At 42.2% G+C, this 20170-nt stretch overlaps 1 protein-coding gene across 1 annotated transcript in view; it reads left to right on the top strand.

The window, feature by feature from the left end:
• PGSIP6 (plant glycogenin-like starch initiation protein 6) overlaps positions 1–20170 on the top strand; it is a 92453-nt gene that overhangs the window by 59263 nt on the left and 13020 nt on the right. The gene's annotated exons all lie outside the window — the stretch shown is intronic.

Below are 20170 nucleotides of genomic sequence, written 5' to 3'. Positions count from 1 at the left end.
CCACTAACCAATCCATGCTGATAAGAAAGTCATACAAGCCCAATGGTAAATGATTGAGAGCGAGTAAAGTATACATGTCGCCTATTATCACGGGGCATGACTCCACCATCTCCATCACTTTCCTTTTGATTCCGGTTGCCAGTTGAACCAACCGTGATTTCTCATGGGTTTTCTTTTGCAGAGCACATCTCTACCACTTTTGCGCTGATATCGTTGAAATTAGAGCCTAGGTTGATTAAAATTGAAACATGTTGGTTAACGACCATACCTTCCATCTCGATTATTAAAGCTTGATGGTTTTCATGCATTTTGTCTAATGTAGCTTAGATTCAAGTCATATTTTGAGCCACATCGTTCACTGGTGTCACCTCTTGTACATTGTAAAACTTTGTGCTGTTGTGTTCTTGTTGAGGGCAATTTCTCTGCAGATGGTTTTCTCCACATGTTGAACATTGCACAAGTCCTTTCCTAAACCCCTCAACCTCTTCTTTTATTGGTTTAGTGGGTTTGTTTCTAGTGACAATTGTGGATTTTTGCTGATATTCATTCTTGGTAGGAGTGGTGAACTTCCCATTCATCCCTCCTTGCTTATATCCTAAAAATTTCGCTCCTTTTCCCTTGAAGCTGCTCTTATCCTTCTTTTTCTAGTCTGTTCAGAACTCAAATTTATGTTTGGACTGCTCATAGCAATATTAGGGCTTTCGATTAGTGTTCTCTAATGTTCTTGGCTCTTCAAATTCAATCCTATCTCGATAGGCCTATGATAACCCATTGAGGTACCTTTGAATTTTTACCTTCTCATCTCTGATGTATGGTACATGCCTCATCAACTCCAAAAATATGTTAGTGTGCTCATTAGTAGTAAGCCACCCCAACTTATGCTTGTCGAATTCTTTAACCTTATTGTCATAGTACCTCTTAGACAAGTACTTCTCTCGAAAATATTTCTTAAATCTCCTCCATGAGAGTTCCTTCTGCCTAATGTCTTTAATGTTACTCAAATCTTCTCACCACAAATAAGATTTCCCCTTAAAGCCAAAAATGGTTACTTGGGCCTTCATGTTCTTAGAGTAGTCATGCACCCTGATGTTTTTCTTCATCCCCAACAGCTATGCCTTTGCCTCTTCAACCTTCTTTATCTCTCCATCGAAGTCAGGGGGCTTTGCTTTCTTGAACTCTTCTAGCATTGGGTTCTTCTTACTTTTCCTTTGATGATGGTGTCTTTTCACTTCGGTATCTTATGATCGGTTAGGGCTGCTTGACTCCTTTTCAGGAGTGCTGAGTGGAATTTCTCCTCTCATTGTGTCTTCATCTGCTTGCTTATGTCTTCTTTGTCTTGTTGCTTTTTGCCCTATTGGTCTCCAATTTTTTTTGGACCTCTGATGGGCTAGGTTTTGACTTGTGCCTTCCTAGATAGCTGGCACCGAGCTCCTGTTGTTTTTTCCTTTGTAGGCCTGACAACCTTTGCAATATTACTACATTTACCTCTGCTTTCTTTTCTTGTGCTCTAACAGTCTTTTCATTCTTTGACTTGCAGCTTCTCAACTTAGCTCTCAAGCTCCTGAGAGTGTTCTTCCAATTTGGAGAATTCTCCTTCGACTTCTTCCTAACTGAGTCCTCTTCCTGATTTTGATGGGACATGTTTGTGCTATACTAAACCATTATGCTGCTCATTCATTTATTTCTTTGTTGCAATTGTGTCTTCTCATGTGTCGTGCCACACACATAATTGCCAGTTACATCAAACATGGACAATTATATATATAACCTTATCATCTTGGTGTACTTTTAGTCGACATGTTGATATCTGTATACGCCAATGAAACTAGTAGATTAAATGTTTATCCTGTGCGCATGTGTGTATGAGCCTCTTTAGATCCAGAGTTGAAACTTCGCCCTGTTACCACTTTGTAGCACTCCCTTCCACCCCATTCGTACCATCTTGGGTTGTCACAGGTGTTACTTTTTAATTAACTTGACCTCCATGGTCTACTATTAAGATGGGATTGCGAAACTCCTTATCCCCCAAAATTTGTAGAATTAATTTATGATATTATCATTGTACATAGCTCGTCAAAAGCTTTCTGGCAATATAAACTTTACCTCCATTCAACCTTTGGATTGAAAGATATGCTCATTTGAAATTTGGGCAATTAAATCTTGCCAGGTCAGCAAGAATTGCACGTGGCATCCACGTGGTCCCACCAAGCGTCTGTGGCACATACCACCTCTACCCAAGCTATCGGGTCCCATAAGGCATGGTCCCTTCACGCTTCATTACCTTTCTACGTTAAATCCGACTCATAGGAAAAATCCGATGTGCATACAGGTGTGCACCCTTGAGACCATAGTTTTCAAAACCGTTTTGAAAAACCGTTTACTGGTCTAATCGGCCGGTTAGCAAGGCCGCCGGTCTAAACCGGCCAAAAAACTCGGTTGGGAAGGCCATTTCGCCAATTTTTTGCCCTAACCGGTGAAAACAGGTTGGTTTAGGACAGAACCGGTCGGTTTGTATCAAACCGGCCGGTTCCATCCTAAACCGGCCGGTTTTAGGCACGCCCACCGTAACTTGCAAAAAAGCGTATTTCTAATTGTGGTTTAGGGGTTTTGGGGGGGAACTAAGGGTGTTTTCCCTCCAAAAACACCCTCTCCAAGCTTATAAGAGGCCCCTCTCACTCTCATTTGTCTCACACAACTGATTTGGAGTGTTTGTGAGTTTGTTTGTGAGCTTGGAGAGTGTTGAGTTTTTGTTGAAGTAGTCATCTTGGAGTTGGAGTTGGAGCTATTTTGGAGATAGTGTGTAGTTGTCAGTGGAGTTGCCATCTTCAAGAGGAGGCTAAGGAAGCTAATTTGAATTTCCAGGTAAGGATTTGCACTTGAAAATTCCTCATTTGAGTCTGCTGTCCATGATTTTTTTTTTTTTTTGTTATGTGCTATAAACTTCTCACTTCTATGATCTATCATCTATGCTATGCACTCTCTAGCTCTATGCTATCAAATTTTGTAGCTTGCATGTGCATTTTTTTTCCTACATTTATCATTGGTTTTCCATGTTCCTTAGCTGCAATTTTTTTTAAATGGCAGATTTCTTTGCAAATTGTTATTATTTCAAGCAAACATGGCTCCAAAAGGAAAGGACAGTGCATGGGCTCATGGTGATGTAATTGATGGAAAAATGATATGCAAATTATGCCATAAATCTATTGGAGGTGGGGGTATTCTTAGGTTGAAACAACACTTGGCTGGGATAAGAGGCCAAGTAAAGCCATGTGATGCACCAAATGCACTGTTAGGTCCTATTAGGGCAGAATATATTTTCAAGCTTGAAAAATTCTATGAGGATAAGGCTAGGGAGAAGGCCATCCAAGGTGACATTGCAAGGAAGAGGGAATTATTAGAAGCCATGAAAGAGAGTGGGTATGATGATTACTCCTCTTCTATCCCTTCCACCAATGACCCCTTTCACTATGTTCATCCTTCTATTGGCCAACCATCAAAAGGAACAAAGAGAACAAACATCCAAAGTTATTTCTCATCTTCTGCCAACATTGCCTTATCTAATCCCACTTCCTCCCAACCAAGTTCTCAACCCACTTTGGATCAACATTGGAAAAGACAATGCAAAGAAACTTCTCATCAATACATTGCTAGATGGTGGTATGATTCAGATATCCCATTTAATGCTGCTCGTTCACCTTATTACCAAGCTATGTGGGACTCTGTTATAGCTGCAGGAAAGGGCTTCAAAGGCCCTAGTTTGCATGACTTGAGGGGAGCTCTTTTGCAAAAAGAGATATCTTACATTGATGAGTATTTGGTTGAGTTTAAAGATTCATGGCTCAAGACAGGTTGTTCCATTATGTCAGATGGATGGACCGATGGAAAGAACCGCACTATCATTAATTAACTTGTTTCTTGCCCTCAAGGAACCATGTTTTTGAAATTAGTTGATGCATCTGATAAGGTAAAGGATGCAACCCTTCTATTTGAGCTTTTGGATAGCTTTATTCAGGAAGTTGGGGAGCAACATGTTGTTCAGGGCATCACTGATAATGCCTCAAACTATGTTCTTGTTGGAAAGATGCTTGAGACCAAATATAAGACCATATTTTGGACTCCATGTGCTGCACATTGCATAGACCTCATGCTTGAGGATATAGGCAAAGTGGAGTGGGTAAAAAACACTATAGGGGCAAAGAGCTTGTTAGGCCTGCAATTACAAGATTTGCAACTCACTTCCTCACGTTGCAATGTCTCAATGGTCAACATAAAAACTTGCAGAAAATGTTTTGCTCTGAAGAATGGTCTGAATCTCGGTGGGCTCGTAGACCATATGGAAAAGACACCAAAAAGAAAGTGTTAGACACTTATTTTTGGAAAAGGTCTCTAGAGCTTGTGAAAATTACTGAGCCCCTTGTTAAGGTGCTAAGGTTGGTGGATGGGGAAAAATTGGCCATGGGCTACATTTATGAGGCTATGGATCAGGCAAAGGAGCAGATACGGGCAGCTTACAAGGACATGTTAGCTAAATGTGGTCGTATATGGGAGATCTTTGATAACAGATGGAACAATCAACTCCATCATCCTATACATGCAGCTGGGTATTTTTTGAACCCAAAGTATCACTATAAAAATCGGCTAGTAAATCTGCATGATGGGGAGGTCAGAGCTGGATTGATTGATTGCTTGGAGTGCATGGTCCCTAGCCATGCAGACCAGTTGGAAATACATAGACAACTTACTGTTTTCAATATGGTAGGTGGTACTTTTGGCAAAAACTTGGCAAAGATGGCAAGAGATGTGGACCAACCAGGTAAGCAATTCCAATTTCCATTTTGTTTTTCTTTTCAAGTTAAAATTGTTTACGTTCTTTACAATTCAAATTATAAACTAAGTTACTAATTAATGTCTTTTTCTTTGCAGCACATTGGTGGGAGTCATTTGGTGGCCAGTGTCCTCAATTGCAAAGGTTTGCAATTAGAGTCCTCAGTCAAACTTGCAGTGCTTTAGGTTGTGAGCGTAATTGGTCTGTTTTTGAGCGCATACACACGAAGAAGAGAAACCGTTTGGAACAAAAACGGTTAAATGATCTTGTTTTCGTGCAATACAACCTTCGACTGAGGAGGAACCAAATGATGAGCAAAACACCTGATCTAGATCCCATTGTGTTGGACGATATTGATCCAACATCAGAATGGGTGGAGGAGACTGAAGATCCTGTGTTTGAGGCTGATTTTGATATCGACATGGCTTTAGCGGAGGATGAAGCAGATTATGTGGCGGCATCAGAACCAGGATCAGTAGCGGCATCAAGGAAAGGCAAAGAACCAATGCAAGGCACTAGTCGTGCAGGTCGACAAACTCGTGCTTCCATTAGGTCCACTTCTATTGTCATTGGTGGCATTGATACTGAGGTTGCAAATGAGGCTGAGGCATCCTTAGACACTGAACCAGATGATGTCTATGTAGCTCCTGATGATGATCTTGTGTCTAGTAGTGGTGATGAACTTGATGGTTGATCATGTGTACACTGTAGACTTGTAGTAGGCCAATGGCCTCATAGCTTGTAGCATTGTTTTTCGACTTTATAGGCCATTTAGAGCCTCATTTCTTATGTATTTTGCTATTTTGTTGATGATATGTATTACACTTGGTGATATGTATTACATGGTATATAAATGAGCAAACTTTGCATATTTTGTCTCTATTGGCTTGGAATCATGGTTTTACATCTTAAAAATAGTTTTGTTTCATTAAAAATTAATTATTTGATGTTTTTTTTAAACCGGTTCGTTTAGACCAAACCAGTCCCGGTTAGACTGGTTCCGGTCGGTAAACCGGTTCATTAGGTGGACCAGTTCGGTCACCAGTTCCGGTTTTAAAAACTATGCTTGAGACACACCTGGATCCCCCGGAAGTCGAATTACTCTCTAGCCATCATAGATATTTGACTCTGTGGTTATTTGTCGTCGCAAACATTTGCGACATTCACAAACACTCGAATCCTGGATTTACTCGCCAACCATCATAGATATCCAATTCTGCCGACATCCGACATCACACACATTTGCACCATGCTCAAACACTCAAATCTCAGATTTACTCACCAAAAGAAATAACATTCGGCTTTGCCCACGCCGGGCCCCCACAAGATATTGCCACTCTAATAATGCACCGTGGAAATCCAAATTATTTGAAATTCGATGCACTTCGAAAGTACACATGTTCTTAGCAGATGACTTCTTGGATTTTCAGATACATTTGCTAGTCCCAAATACATTTGCCCCTTTTCCACATCCGGATGCATTTAGCGACAAAGACTTAAAACAATATCTGACCAGGGTACTTGGTCCATCCAAGATCCATCCAATCCTGGATACAAGTGCAAACCTATGCCAATACTTAAAACTTATAAAATATGAAATATTCAAGGGATTGACTAGAGCTTCCGTGAGGGAGGGCGTTGCCCAAAACACTAATTTTATAGGGATGAAACCCTTATCTAAGCACTGAACATTCAAGACATCATGACTTAACCATAATACATTCACTGAATCTAGCGACCTATCTAATCCAAGATACTAAATAAAGCTATCACTGATAACTCTTTGTGAATTTGAAATGCTACAACATCATGCATAACCACAAAATTGATCTCAAAACAAGTACTATCAAATCTAATTGATTTATCATACAATACACAACACCTGCCATAGCCCTTTATCAAGAGAGACAATCTACAACCTTACCCATGCTATTTACAATACATTAGATAATTGAAATCACACTCTTTAACAAATTTGCTGAGTTAGAACAAGGAATCATACATCACCGTGTAAATAGCTCTACAGCGCATGAGAACATAAACAAACACACATAGACCTACAAATCCCTCATAACCATGAGAACACACAATGAAACATTCATCATAAGCAAACAGGAATATCACATTCCTCCATTAGTAGTGTTGATACATACACCATCATATCACATACTAGAGATTATTTATCATTCTATATAAGTAAATACACTTATCTGATTATCTTCAATGGCTAGCTACTGAAGGAGGGACCTCAACTCTGCACCCAACCATAGTCCAACTACACCGTAGTCTTTCTTGTAGCTCACCACCCTCGAGCTAGATCCAAAGTTCAAAGGGATGCTCACTCAGGGAATTCACCCAAAGTTCAACTGGGGTATTGCTCAGTTCTAAGAGTTTGGTTCTACAATTTGGGTGGTTTATCAATTGTATTTTCAAGGCAAGCACTACAGGAGTCTATAGCCCACCGTCAAGGTGGGTTATCATCTTACTTAGCAATTACTAAGTGGTTTATTAACTTACTCAGCAAGCACTTAATGATTTATCAACTCTTTTCAACAAGTACCATAGTGGTTTAGCTACCCTTTCTAGTGGTTTACCAACCTTACAACAAGTGCCCGAGTGGTTTATCATCTCTTACATCAAGCATTTGTAGTCCAATTCTACATTGATCCTCCCACTGACCATCCTGGATTGGACACTACAGTCCAACAACCTCAATGTACCATTAAAGGGGAAAACACTAAAGTTTTAGAGCGCCGAGCTGTATTGCCTCTCCAGTGCTTGCTTCTATGCTCCCAGTCTAGTGGCCCATCGTATCAACACAGGGAATAACAACCCAAATGTCTGAGTAAAATCTCAGTTGCAATTCTTGCTTTTTTCTTTTTAACTGAAGAAATCACACCTGTAGTAGCCCTTAGGCGTGCATAGTCCTGCCCGGGATTGGACCGTGGGACTTGTGGGGACCAAACCTCAACACGTAGTTGTTGGACCACAACCTCGGGACTAAAGTCACAACTCTTGCTTGGTCCCATGTTCATGCTTCACATTTCCCCTCGAGTTCTCTGTTTTCCCTCTTGTTCTCTTTCCGATTTTGCTTGCATCTTGTCTTTTCCTTGAGGCCCCTCGTCTCCTATGACACTGCTCAACTTCCATTCACTAACATCGTGGAAACAGGAAAAACATTGGCATTTTCTTTGCCCAACTATTTCTTGCCAGCTATTACGTGGTGCATTGTTTTGTTACGCTAGCAAACATCACTCTTCCACTTCTCCACTCCCCCTCAAACTTTGGTCCGTGTGTCCCCTCAAGTGTTGGAATTTTAAAGATTGAGGTGTGTACTACCTCTCACAAAGAGAGTAAGGTATCTTTGGTTAGGATAGCAAAGAGGGAAAGGTAACGTTCGAGTATCAAGAATACACAATGATATCTACTTTTGATCTCGTATTATAGGCAACATCAGAAAATGAGATGTACCTTCACCTCTGGCTATTATAGATGGAAAAGTTGGTTGATCTTGTCTGACTGTGGAAGGTGGTGGTTGATCTCCATTGAGAGTCCATGAGGACCCCCCTGGCACTAGTCTAGGGGTTCTTGAGGGTATACATTCAATGTTTGTGTGTAAGGAAGGTGGAAAAATAAAGCCAATCCTTGGCATCATAGAGTGCTCCATGTAAAACGCCAGACCACAACCCTTCTAATGTGTTATCCAAGTTGTTTGAACTTTGGACTATGTATATACTACCTATAAATATCCTCTTTAATAACTTGATTAAGGTCTTGCTTAGATGACAATAGGTGATACGTGGTATTAGTGAATGCTTGAAATGAGGTAGATGCTTTGGAGAGATGGCCAAGCATTGAGGAAGTCAAGAAGTGTTAAAATTGGAAACAAGGGCCAAACTCCATGTGGGTCATCTTATTTATGGCAGCTGATATTTTTCTCGGAACCCTCTCACCGAGAGGTGTAGGATTGATCTAAAGATCATCCGATTCCGATAAGTATTCATGGAGATATGAATTTATTTGTGTTATGGGACAATTCGTCAAGGTCGGCCAGCAACCAAATAACCCCCTCTTGTGCTCTACGTTTTAGTATAAATAGAAGAGGACTTTAAGGTATTTGACACACTCACTCTTGTGATCTCTCTTCTTCTTGTTTTGGGTTTGATGAAGATGAGATCTAGAGGGAGTGCCCTAGGATATACGCTGCCCTAAGAAAAAATGCCCTAGATCTAAATGCAGTGATGGGAGAATAGGCTCTACGTTGCTCTAATGGAGAAACCTAATGCAACCATGGAAGAAGCCTTACTGTTATCATGGAGAAACACCTACGCTGGCATGGAAATAAAGCCCTAACGCTGCTTAATGAAGAAGCCTCCTATCACAGTCATGGAACAAGGGTTCTAACGCTGTCATGCCCTAAACGCAGAGAGACCTAAACTTTGTCCTAGAGAAATCTTGGTTACAGCCTAACATTGTCATGGATGACCCTATGGAGATGACCTTAACACAGTCTCCTAGCCGCAACACTTAAGGAAGTGTCTTAGCCACAATATGGCCGCTGTCCTGGCCCTAGAAGCAGTCCCCTATCTGCTGTCCTGAGGAGAGGTCTACACCCTGGTCTAAAAGAGACCTAGCTGCAGTTCTCTGTAGCCTTAGTCACAGTCCGGATGCACTCTAAATGCTGGCCTTATTCTGCAGGAAAAGAAGGGCTCTACGTTGCCCTAACCGCAGTCCTCCTAGGAGATATAATCCACTGTCATTAAGGGTTCTATGCAGCAAGAGAAGGACTCAAACACGCTGGAAATAGGAGATCTTAAATAGCTCTAGACACAGTCAAAAGGAAGTGTATTCAAGAGTGCCCTAGCCGCAGTCATACCATAGCCTTATGATGCATAGGGACAGTGTCAAAGGAAGGTCTACACCCTGGTCTAAAAGAGACCTAGCTGCAGTTCTGTGTAGCCCTAGTCAAAGTCCGGATGCACTCTAAATGCTGGCCTTATTCCGCAGCAAAAGAAGGGCTCTATGCTGCCCTAACCGCAGTCCTCCTAGGAGATATAATCTGGCATCATTAAGGGTTGTATGCAGCAAGAGAAGGACTCAAACACGCTGGAAAGAGGAGGTCTTAAATAGCTCTAGACACAGTCAAAAGGAAGTGTATTCAAGAGTGCCCTAGCCGCAGTCATACCATAGTGTTAGGATGCACAGGGACAGTGTCAAAGGAAGGTCTAGAAGTAACTTGAATGACATGGTGAAGAGTTTCTCAAGCCGCAGTAAGGAGGCCTAAAGAGGCCCTAATCTGAGACGTGAAGATGCTCTCATCCGCTGTCACATCTAGCCACAACTACAACTATCTCACTGCCGGTCAAAAGCATGAATGAGGTACGTTTGGGAGCAGCTGTTATTAGATTAGAAGTCAGAGGGCTAAGTTGCTATCTAGGGTCTAGTTTGGGACTGCTTGAAGAAATCTGTAACTATAGCCTAGCTGCTTTGCTAGGCTGCAAGCCATAGCAAGCAGCTAAGGCTGATATACATTTGCAGCAAAGTGGACGTTGTATGATAAGAGCAACAGAAGTATTGCAGCAGCATGATGTGAGTAGCGTAGCAACAAGGTATTGCATCATGATGATGATGATGTATTGAGTATGCCTTGAGTGTATGATTGGGTGTAACACAGTGACAGGTGCAACTGATGATGAGGTGCAGATCCGTGATGAGAACAACAACATGAAGTGCATAGCATGGTCACTAGATCCAACACTGTGATGATGAGTGCAACATGGTGCAGCACGGTGAGGTGCAGCATATGGATGAGATGCAACACAATGACAGGTGAAGGAGTCACCTTGGAGAATCAGTTGAAGCAGCACGTCTTCAACTGATCTCATGTAGAGATGATTGATTCTCTTATCTAGAAAGTTGAAGTGTTGACTTTTGTTGTAAATGTACTATCTCTCTCTCTCTCTTTCTCTCTGCTGAACTATTGAAGAACATATAAGAAGAATTGATCAAGGGTTTCCCCACATTGGGGTTTGTCCTTGGCTAGCGCCACATCTTGTGTCCTCTTGTCTTGGCACGTCTTCTGCGATTTATTTTGATGTTCTATCTGCAGTTTACTTTAATGCTGATGTGATTGCTAATCTGGAAAAGATGTTGAGCTAACTGTGAAAATTGAAATAAATTGCTCTAAGCATAGAACATACCTAAAATTAACAAGAAGCCTTTGACAACCAAACACTGGTATGCTAATGGGGGCTGGACGAGGCGATATCCTTGAAAGAACAAAGTTTGAGATAGGGATAGCGATCCCTCCTAGACACCATGTTCCCGAATATCAGAGCTCTATGAAGAAATGACACTAGATGGAAATTGACCTCGAGTTCAAAGGGGTGGGCTTTAAACTTTGCCTAGATAGTGTGGTAGGAGATGGCTCTTTTGCATCAGATACTAGAATATATCAAAGAAATATATAAAAGTATGTCCTAAATGTGGTGAGTTTCGTTCATACGTGTCCAATGCCTTGCACAATGCACAAACTTCCCAACATATAAAAGAAATATCAATCCAATATGAAATAAAAAATGTATTAGATAATATCAAGAAAGAATACTTTCATGGGAAATGGTTGTTATGCGTGTTCTTCCCACTGCACATGCTTGCACCACAGATAAAACAAATATGGTAATAATATCAAAACAGTAATAGAGATATATAAACAATATTACATTAATATTGATGGAAAATTGTCTCTATTTTTTTAAACAAGTCTTTGCCTTGGGTGTGGCTAAGTGCTTGTATGTGGGTGGATTGTGGGCATATGCACTATATTAGGAAAAAAGGGAATCAATGCATCGATCACAATCAACAACTACCCCCATGTGCATACTTACATTGCTATTGTTTACGAAGTATTTTCTATTATTACTATTAATCACACATGAGAACATTCAAATAGTATAAAAAACAACTAATCTTACAATAGTAGAAAAAAATACTGAATTTAACTTAACAATTTCATGGAAAATCGTCCTGTAATAATTTCTAATACTAGTGGTATTTCAATCCTGGTAAGTGTTTGCCGCAAATTGGATTTAGTGCATGCATGGTTGTGGTTGTGTTAATTAGAAGGCACTTATCTGATTGCAGCTCTTGTGCATCTTTCCCTACAAAAAATGTTTAATATGTTTTGATAAACATATGTTAAAATTATCAGGCTAAAATTGTTATGGGGATATTGTCAAGGGACATTCTCCCTCAACTTGTGCACTCTTTTGACTGATGAAAGAAAGGTTCACCATACTCTGTTGCCCACCCCTGGAGGGATAGGTAGGCCTATCTATCTATCTATACCTCCTGGGGGCCAACAGAGAAGGATGAAGCATAAGCTTCTGTCTATGTAAATCTATCTTTCCCCAACTCCATTGGAATATGAATGAGATCAGAAACACCATCATTAAGGCAGACAATGCAATAGCTTGGGTTAAATCAAACCTTGAAATGGTGTGAACACAATAAGCTCTCCCTCATGGTAGAGAGAGGAAAGATGACTTCTCCTTTCTGTAGAAATTTTTGTTTTCCCACCCCGGTTTTCAGTTTCTCTTTATTTCTCCCATGTAGTTAAATGCCCTTTCCCATAACCATACATTCAACAAGCTGGAAAAAATAAATATTGCTGAAAACACAAATTCTGGAAATTTTACAGAATGCTGGAAATTGCAGAATTAAAAATCAGCAGTAATAAACAACCATTAAAACACATTTAAACACTGAGATTTTTGGTCAATGTGACCCTGGAAAAACCCCCACAACTCTTGGGGAAAACCAGTTTGAAAGCTCTTCTTTATTTATGGAAAATGCCTTTTTACAGTAAGAGAAATATTCAGCAAAAATCAGCAAGCAAACTTTTACAACTTATCTCAGCCTTGCTGAAACTCAGCCTTGCGGAAACTCCGCCTTGCTGAAACTCCGCCTTGCTGAAACTCCGCTGTACAAACTTGCAGAAACTCTGCCCTGCTGAAACTCCGCTCTGCTGAAACTCCGCAGCTCACTATCCAGAAATCTCCCTTGCTCTCTTGCTCTCCTTCTCTCAATCTGCTCATGAAAGAATGAATGACCTTTTCCTCCTTTAATCTAACCCCAAGTGACTTTTGGGTGATCCCTAAATCCAATGGCTGAAATAGATTGAGATCTAAGGCTGAGATTAAATGCTCATTTAAATCTCACTTTTTATTTTTTAATTCACCCCACTTTAATAAAGACCCACTTAGTCATTTATTTCCAAAGTCACTTTTCCTTTCTAATTTTTCATTGACTTTATAAGTCACTTTAAAATTAGACTTAGTAACTTTATCACTTAAAGTCACTTTTAAATTAGATTTAACTTTATAAAAATTATAAAGTTACTTTAGGAGAAAAAATTAATTTTTTTTGGACACTTTTCCCTAGGCCAAAGATCAAAGCCTAAGGGAACCACCTGTCCTTCGGTACCAAATTTCAACACTCCCTCTTACCGAGGAAGGTGTTCCTCACCACACCCATCTTGTCTCTGAAGTAGACATGCTTGCCTCGTGGTAAGGCTTTGGTAAGAATATCTGCAACCTGCTCATCAGTGGAAATATACTCAAGCTTCACAACTCCCTTCTGAACATAGTCTCTGATGAAATGATATCTGATCCCGATATGCTTTGACCTGTCATGAAATACTGGATTCTCCGTGAGTTTAATGCAACTCTGATTATCACAGTAAATCACTGAAGGTCTCAACGACCGACCAAATAAGCCAAACAACATCTTGTGAAGCCAGATAGCCTCACAACTAGTTAGACTGGCTGCCATATACTCTGCTTCCGCTGAACTCAGTGCTATTGACTGCTGCTTCCGGCTGAACCATGACACTACTGCTGAACCCAACCCAAAACAACACTCTGAAGTGCTATTCCTATCAGAAGCACAACCTGCCCAATCAGAATCAGTGTATCCTGCCAATCTCACTCCATCTCCCTGCCTGTAGTCCAGACCATAATCCACTGTCCCCTGCAAGTACCACAAAATGTGTTTTGCAACCACCCAGTGAACCTTCTTAGGCTCACACTTAAACTGACTCATCGTGTTGACTGCAAAACAGATATTTGGTCTAGTGTTGACCAAATACATCAAGGAACCAATCAACTGCCTGTACAATGTGGGATCCAACAACTCTGAATCTGAAGCATGAAGCTTCTTCCAGTTGGTGATCATCGGTGTCGACATGGGTCTACAATCCTCCATGTGGAATCTGTTAAGGATGTCCACAATATACTTCCCCTGCCCCACGAAGAAAGGCTCATCCTCCTGCCACACCTCCAAGCCCAAAAAGTAATGCATCAAGCCGACGTCCTTCATCTCAAACTCCGTCGCAAGATCTCTCTTGCAGTGCTCTATGAGTCTCTCTGCACCTGTAATGACCAAGTCATCCACATACAACACCAGAATGAGAGGCTCCTCATCAATCACAATAAAGTAAAGGTTCGGATCTGCCTCACTTCTTGTGAAACCCATTCCCTGCAAGTATGTATCTATCCTGGAGTACCAAGCTCTGGGAGCTTGCTTCAGGCCATAAAGGGCCTTCTTCAGTCTGCACACATGGGACTCCTTCCCATGCACCTCAAAGCCCTGTGGCTGCTCAATGTACACCTCCTCCTGTATGAAGCCATTGAGAAATGCGGTCTTCACATCCATCTGGTGGATCTTCCAACCCATCTCTGCTGCTATCGATATAATGGAGCAGATCGAAGTATATCGAGCCACGGGAGCGAAGGTCTCCTCATAATCAACTCCCTCTACCTGGGAGAACCCTCTAGCCCCAAACCTTGCTTTGAATTTCTCAATGCTGCCATCTGCAACATGCTTTACCTTGTAAAGCCATCTTGAAGTAACCACGGATTTGCCCTCAAGCCTCGGCACCACCTCCCAAACATCATTCTTCATGATAGAAGAATACTCCTCCTACATGGCCTCTCTCTAGACCTGCTGGCTAGCTGCCTCCTCATAGCTAGAAGGCTCAGAGTCAAGGATGCTGGTAGCCATTTCCATATAGCTACAAAACCTCTCAAGTGGTATACTCTCTCTGACCGGCCTCTTAGGCTCAGCAACAGATGTGGCATCTCTCAAGGTGTCCTAAAGCCACTTGGGCTTCCTTTTCCCTGAGCGTACTTCTCCCATTGGAGAATGAAACTCCTCCTCCTCATCATCATCAGGAGCCTAAGCTCCTGACTATTTCTCTGATGTCCTCTTGCCTGCACCTGAACCTGTAGAAGCTGAGGTACCGTGTGAACTGTCCATCAGTGGACTCCCTAGTGAACTGCTCTGTGAACTGCTATGCATGCTACCCGGAGCACCACCCCTCTGGCTCGGCGAGCCACTGCTCACTAACGGACCTGACATACTCATAGATGTACCTCCGGATCCTCCTGATCCCTGCCCACTGGATCCCTGTGATTGACTCAACTGATGCTGAGGGTCTGGCTGATCCAGATACTCTAACTCCCGTGATCTCCTAAAGGCCCTGTCCTCCTCGAACTTCACATCCCGCCTGACAACAACTTTCCTCTATGTAGGAATGTAAATCCGAAAGGCGTTTGAGGTCTCACTGTAGCCCACAAAGATACCCTTCATTGCGGTGGGCTCTAGTTTGGTCCTCTTCTCCTTGGGTATGTAGGAGTATGTAATGCACCCAAAGATACGAAGATGACCAATATCAGGCTTCTTCCCAGAAAAAGCCTCCTCCGGAGTCATGTGCCCCAAGGCACGATGCGGGCTCCTGTTCTATAAATAAATAGCTGTGTTGCAGGCCTTTGCCCACAAGAACAATGGCAACCCCTGATCATGTAACATGGCTTTGGCAGCCCCTCCGATGGATCTGTTCTTCCTCTCCGCAACCCCGTTCTGCTGGGGGTTGTAAGGAACAATGAACTCCCTCCTAATGCCTGCCTCAGCACAATAGTCAACAAAATCTCCAAGGGTGTACTCTCCCCCATTGTCTGACCTCAGGGACTTGATCTTCTGACCTGTCTGTGTCTACACAAGAGCTCTAAACTCCTAAAACCGCTTGAAGACCTCACTCTTGGTCTTCAAGAAATAAATCCAGGTTCTCCTGGAGTGGTCATCAATGAATAAAACATAGTACTCATATCCACTCAAGGAAACATGAGACATCCGACCGCTCACATCGGAATGAATCAAATCAAGAATCCCAGTCACTCTGTTGTCACTATTGGGAAAAGGGGATTTGGCAAACTTGCCCCTCAGGCCTCGGCACCACTTCCCAAACATCTTTCTTCATGATAGAAGAATACTCCTCCTGCATGGCCTCTCTCCAGACCTGCTGGCTAGTTGCCTCCTCATAGCTAGAAGGCTCAGAGTCAAGGATGCTGGTAACCATTTCCATATAGCTACAAAACCTCTCAGGTGGTCTACTCTCTCTAACCAGCCTCTTCGGCTCAGCAACAGATGTGGCATCTCTCAAGGTGTCCTATCTTTCTCAGCATGGTGTCCTGTAAACTCCTGAGTGTCTGTCACCTTGTAGAAGCTTACCGTGTGAACTGTCCATTAGTGGACTTCCTAGTGAACTTCTCTGCATGCTGTCTGGCTCGGTGAGCCACTGCTCACTGACGGACCTGGATCCTCCTGATCCTGTAGCCCACAAAGATATCCTTCTCTGCGGTGGGATCTAGTTTGGTCCTCTTCTCCTTGGGTATATAGGAGTATGTAATGCATCCAAAGATATGAAGATGACCAATATCAGGCTTTTTCCCAGAGAAAGTCTCCTCCGGAGTCATGTGCCCCAAGGCACGATGAAGACTCTTGTTCTGCAAGTAAACAGTTGTGTTGCAGGCCTCTACCCACAAGAACAATGGCAACCCCTGATCATGTAACATGGCTTTGGCAACCCCTATGATGGATATGTTCTTCCTCTCCGCAACCCCGTTCTGCTGGGGGTTGTAAGGAACAGTGAACTCCCTCCTAATGCCTGCCTCCGCACAATAATCAACAAACTCTCCAAGGGTGTACTCTCCTCCATTGTCCGACCTCAGGGACTTGATCTTCCGACCTGTCTGTGTCTCCACAAGAGCTCTGAACTCCTGAAACCGCTTGAAGACCTCACTCTTGGTGTTCAAGAAATAAATCCAGGTCCTCCTGGAGTGATCATCAATGAATAAAACATAGTACTCATATCCACTCAAGGAAACATGAGGCATCCGACCGCTCACATCAGAATGAATCAAATCAAGTATCCCAGTCGCTCTGCTGTCACTGCTGGGAAAAGGGGATTTGGAAAACTTGCCCATCGCACAACCTCTGCAAGTATCAAGTGATCAGTACTGAAATCTGGCACACTTGTAGTGATCTCCCGCAATGTCCTCAAGGCTCCATGATACATATGTCCCATTTTGCGGTGCTAAATCTCACACAGCTCAGAACTGCTAGCTCTGCTGTCGATACTACTGCTCAATGCCAAAAGGGGCTGGAATGCAAACTTGTACACCTTTGCATGGCGTACACCTATCAGTCTAGCTGAATCAGCTGGAGTGCCCCTGGGATACATCAACACCTGTCCTCCCCTGAACAGTACCTCATATCCTTTGTCCTCCAAAGCTGAGACAGATATGAGGTTCTTCCTCATCCCTGGCACATAAAGAACATCTGACACTTTCAAAGGAGGTTTGGACTACCTCTGAAATGTCAGTGTCCCCACCCCGACTACTCTAACAACTATGTCATCGCCGAGTACTACCTCAATATCAGTGCCACTCTCTGAAAGCTCTGAGAAGTACTCGCGGACTCCTGTCATATGATGTGAAGCCCCACTGTCCACATACCAGATACTTGAAGATGCTCCGCTAATTGAGGGAAAAGCATGCTCCCTCTGAACCTGTGTGGTAGGTGATCCTGCACTAGAGGACGCACACGTAGTGAATGCAAACTCCCGGTCAAAACAACCTGCAAAATCCTCAATCTCTGCTGAAGTTGCCACGTCTTGGTTCTTCCCCTTCTTCTTCTTTTTCTCCGGACACACAATTGCATAGTGTCCCATCTTTTGACAATTCCAACACTTCACCTTGGAATAGTCCTTCTGTGTGTTCCCCTGTTTACCTTTACCTTTGCCTTTGCCCCCGCCACTGCTTGTGGAAGCCCGCTTCTTCCCTTTGCCTTTCTTGCCTCCTGAGTCCTGCCACTAGTGCTACATCCTCATCTTGCTCAACTGGCTTGGCTGCCCCAAGCTGATCTTTCCTGATCTTTGTCTGAATGCAATCATCCCAAAACCTCTCCCATGTGGGAAGGGTCTCACGTGCACAAACCCCATCAGCAAAGTTCAACTATGAACGAGGGATGCCATTCACTGCAACCTGCACCAACTCAGTGGGTGGAATGGCCTCTCCAATTGCTGCCAACTCATCTCTCACATTAGTAATCTTTGTGAGATATCCAGCTGCACTATCATTACCCATCTTAATGTTCTTCAGCTTTTCCTTCAGGACCATCTTCCGGTTCTCATTGGTACTCTGGGAGAGATTGGACAATGCTGTCCACATCTCATGGGCATTGCTCTTTCCTCTCAAATGAGGAATGCAATGGTCTTTGATTCTGTCTAGAATCAGCCTCTTACCCTTGTTGTTTTTTTTATTATAGGCTGTCAACTGAGTAGCATCAGTAGGCACAACAACAGGGTTCTGTGTGGTATGCACCATGATATCCCAGACTTTTGCCTCCTCAAAGATACTCTGCATTCTCTCCTTCCAAACGCTGTAATTTGTATGCCCATCCAACCTATCCTCCACTCTCAATCCTAATGACATCTTGCTGTCCTAAAACTGAAAAATAGCACTGCTGTAGTAAAGATAAAACTGCTGTTTATGAAAAAATCAGCTTGCTGGAATTTTCTGAGTGAAAAATCAGCAGCTGTAATTTTCCCTTTTGCTGTCCCAAACTGTCATTCAACATTCAAGCTCTGATACCATGTAGAAATTTTTGTTTTCCCACCCCGGTTTTTAGTTTCTCCTTATTTCTCCCATGTAGTTAAATGCCTTTTCCCATAACCATACATTCAACAAGCTGAGAAAAATAAATATTGCTGAAAACACAAATTCTTGAAATTTTACAGAATGCTGGAAATTGCAGAATTAAAAATCAGCAGTAATAAACAGCCATTAAAACACATTTAAACATTGAGATTTTTGGTCAATGTGACCATGGAAAAACCCCTTACAACTCTTGGGGAAAAACCAGTTTGAGAGCTCTTCTTTATTTCTGGAAAATGCCTTTTTACAGTAAGAGAAATATTTAGCAAAAATCAGCAAGCAAACTTTTACAACTTATCTCAACCTTGCTGAAACTCCGCGTTGTTGAAACTCCGCCCTGCTGAAACTCCGTTGTACAGACTTGCAGAAACTCCGCCCTGCTGAAACTCCGCTTTGCTGAAACTCCGCTCTGCTGAAACTTCGCAGCTCACTGTCCAAAAATCTCCCTTACTCTCTTGCTCTCCTTCTCTCAATCTGCTCATGAAAGAATGAATGACCTTTTCCTCCTTTAATCTAACCCCAAGTGACTTTTGGGTGATCCCTAAATCCAATGGCTGAAATAGATTGAGATCTAAGGCTGAGATTAAATGATCATTTAAATCTCACTTTTTATTTTTTAATTCACCCACTTTAAAAAAGACCCACTTAGTCATTTATTTCCAAAGTCACTTTTCCTTTCTAATTTTTCATTGACTTTATAAAAGTCACTTTAAAATTAGACTTAGTAATTTTATCACTTAAAGTAATTTTTAAATTAGATTTAACTTTATAAAAATCATAAAGTTACTTTAGGAGAAAAAATTAAATTCTTTTGGACACTTTTCCCTATGCCAAAGATCAAAGCCTAAGGGAACCACCTGTCCTCTGGTACCAAATTTCAACACTTTCTTTTTTGATGGCCACCTGATAAATCGTGAGTTCAAGATACCCTTCTAATAAACGGCTAGCATACACTAGGTTGTTACTGGAGAGTAGCCTTTGGGGGAAACCCTAATCTCTTTTGGTTCAGCCTAGTGCTTAAGGAAAGGGAAGGAGAATTACTTTAACAAGCCTTTTGTACATCGTTGACCTTCTTATGATGGATGCCTACTTGGGTGAATTAGAGAGCATAGAAACTACCTTTCTATCTATGCGTACCAGGGAAACCACCTTCCCCATACCAGGCTGCCACCTACCTTGCTATTACTTAACCTTACCAGCATATGCCCAAATAAAAGCCTATTCTGTCAGGCTCGACTATTTCTGGCTGAGGGGCAAATAAGCACTTTCCTGTAGGGGAGGTAATTTATTT

Source organism: Pinus tabuliformis, chromosome 7, assembly GCF_031772625.1.
Source record: "Pinus tabuliformis cultivar Carrire ecotype Pingquan chromosome 7, CPIR1, whole genome shotgun sequence".
In the NCBI taxonomy this organism is placed as follows: domain Eukaryota; kingdom Viridiplantae; phylum Streptophyta; class Pinopsida; order Pinales; family Pinaceae; genus Pinus; species Pinus tabuliformis.
This window is presented reverse-complemented; position numbering and strand designations above follow the sequence as displayed.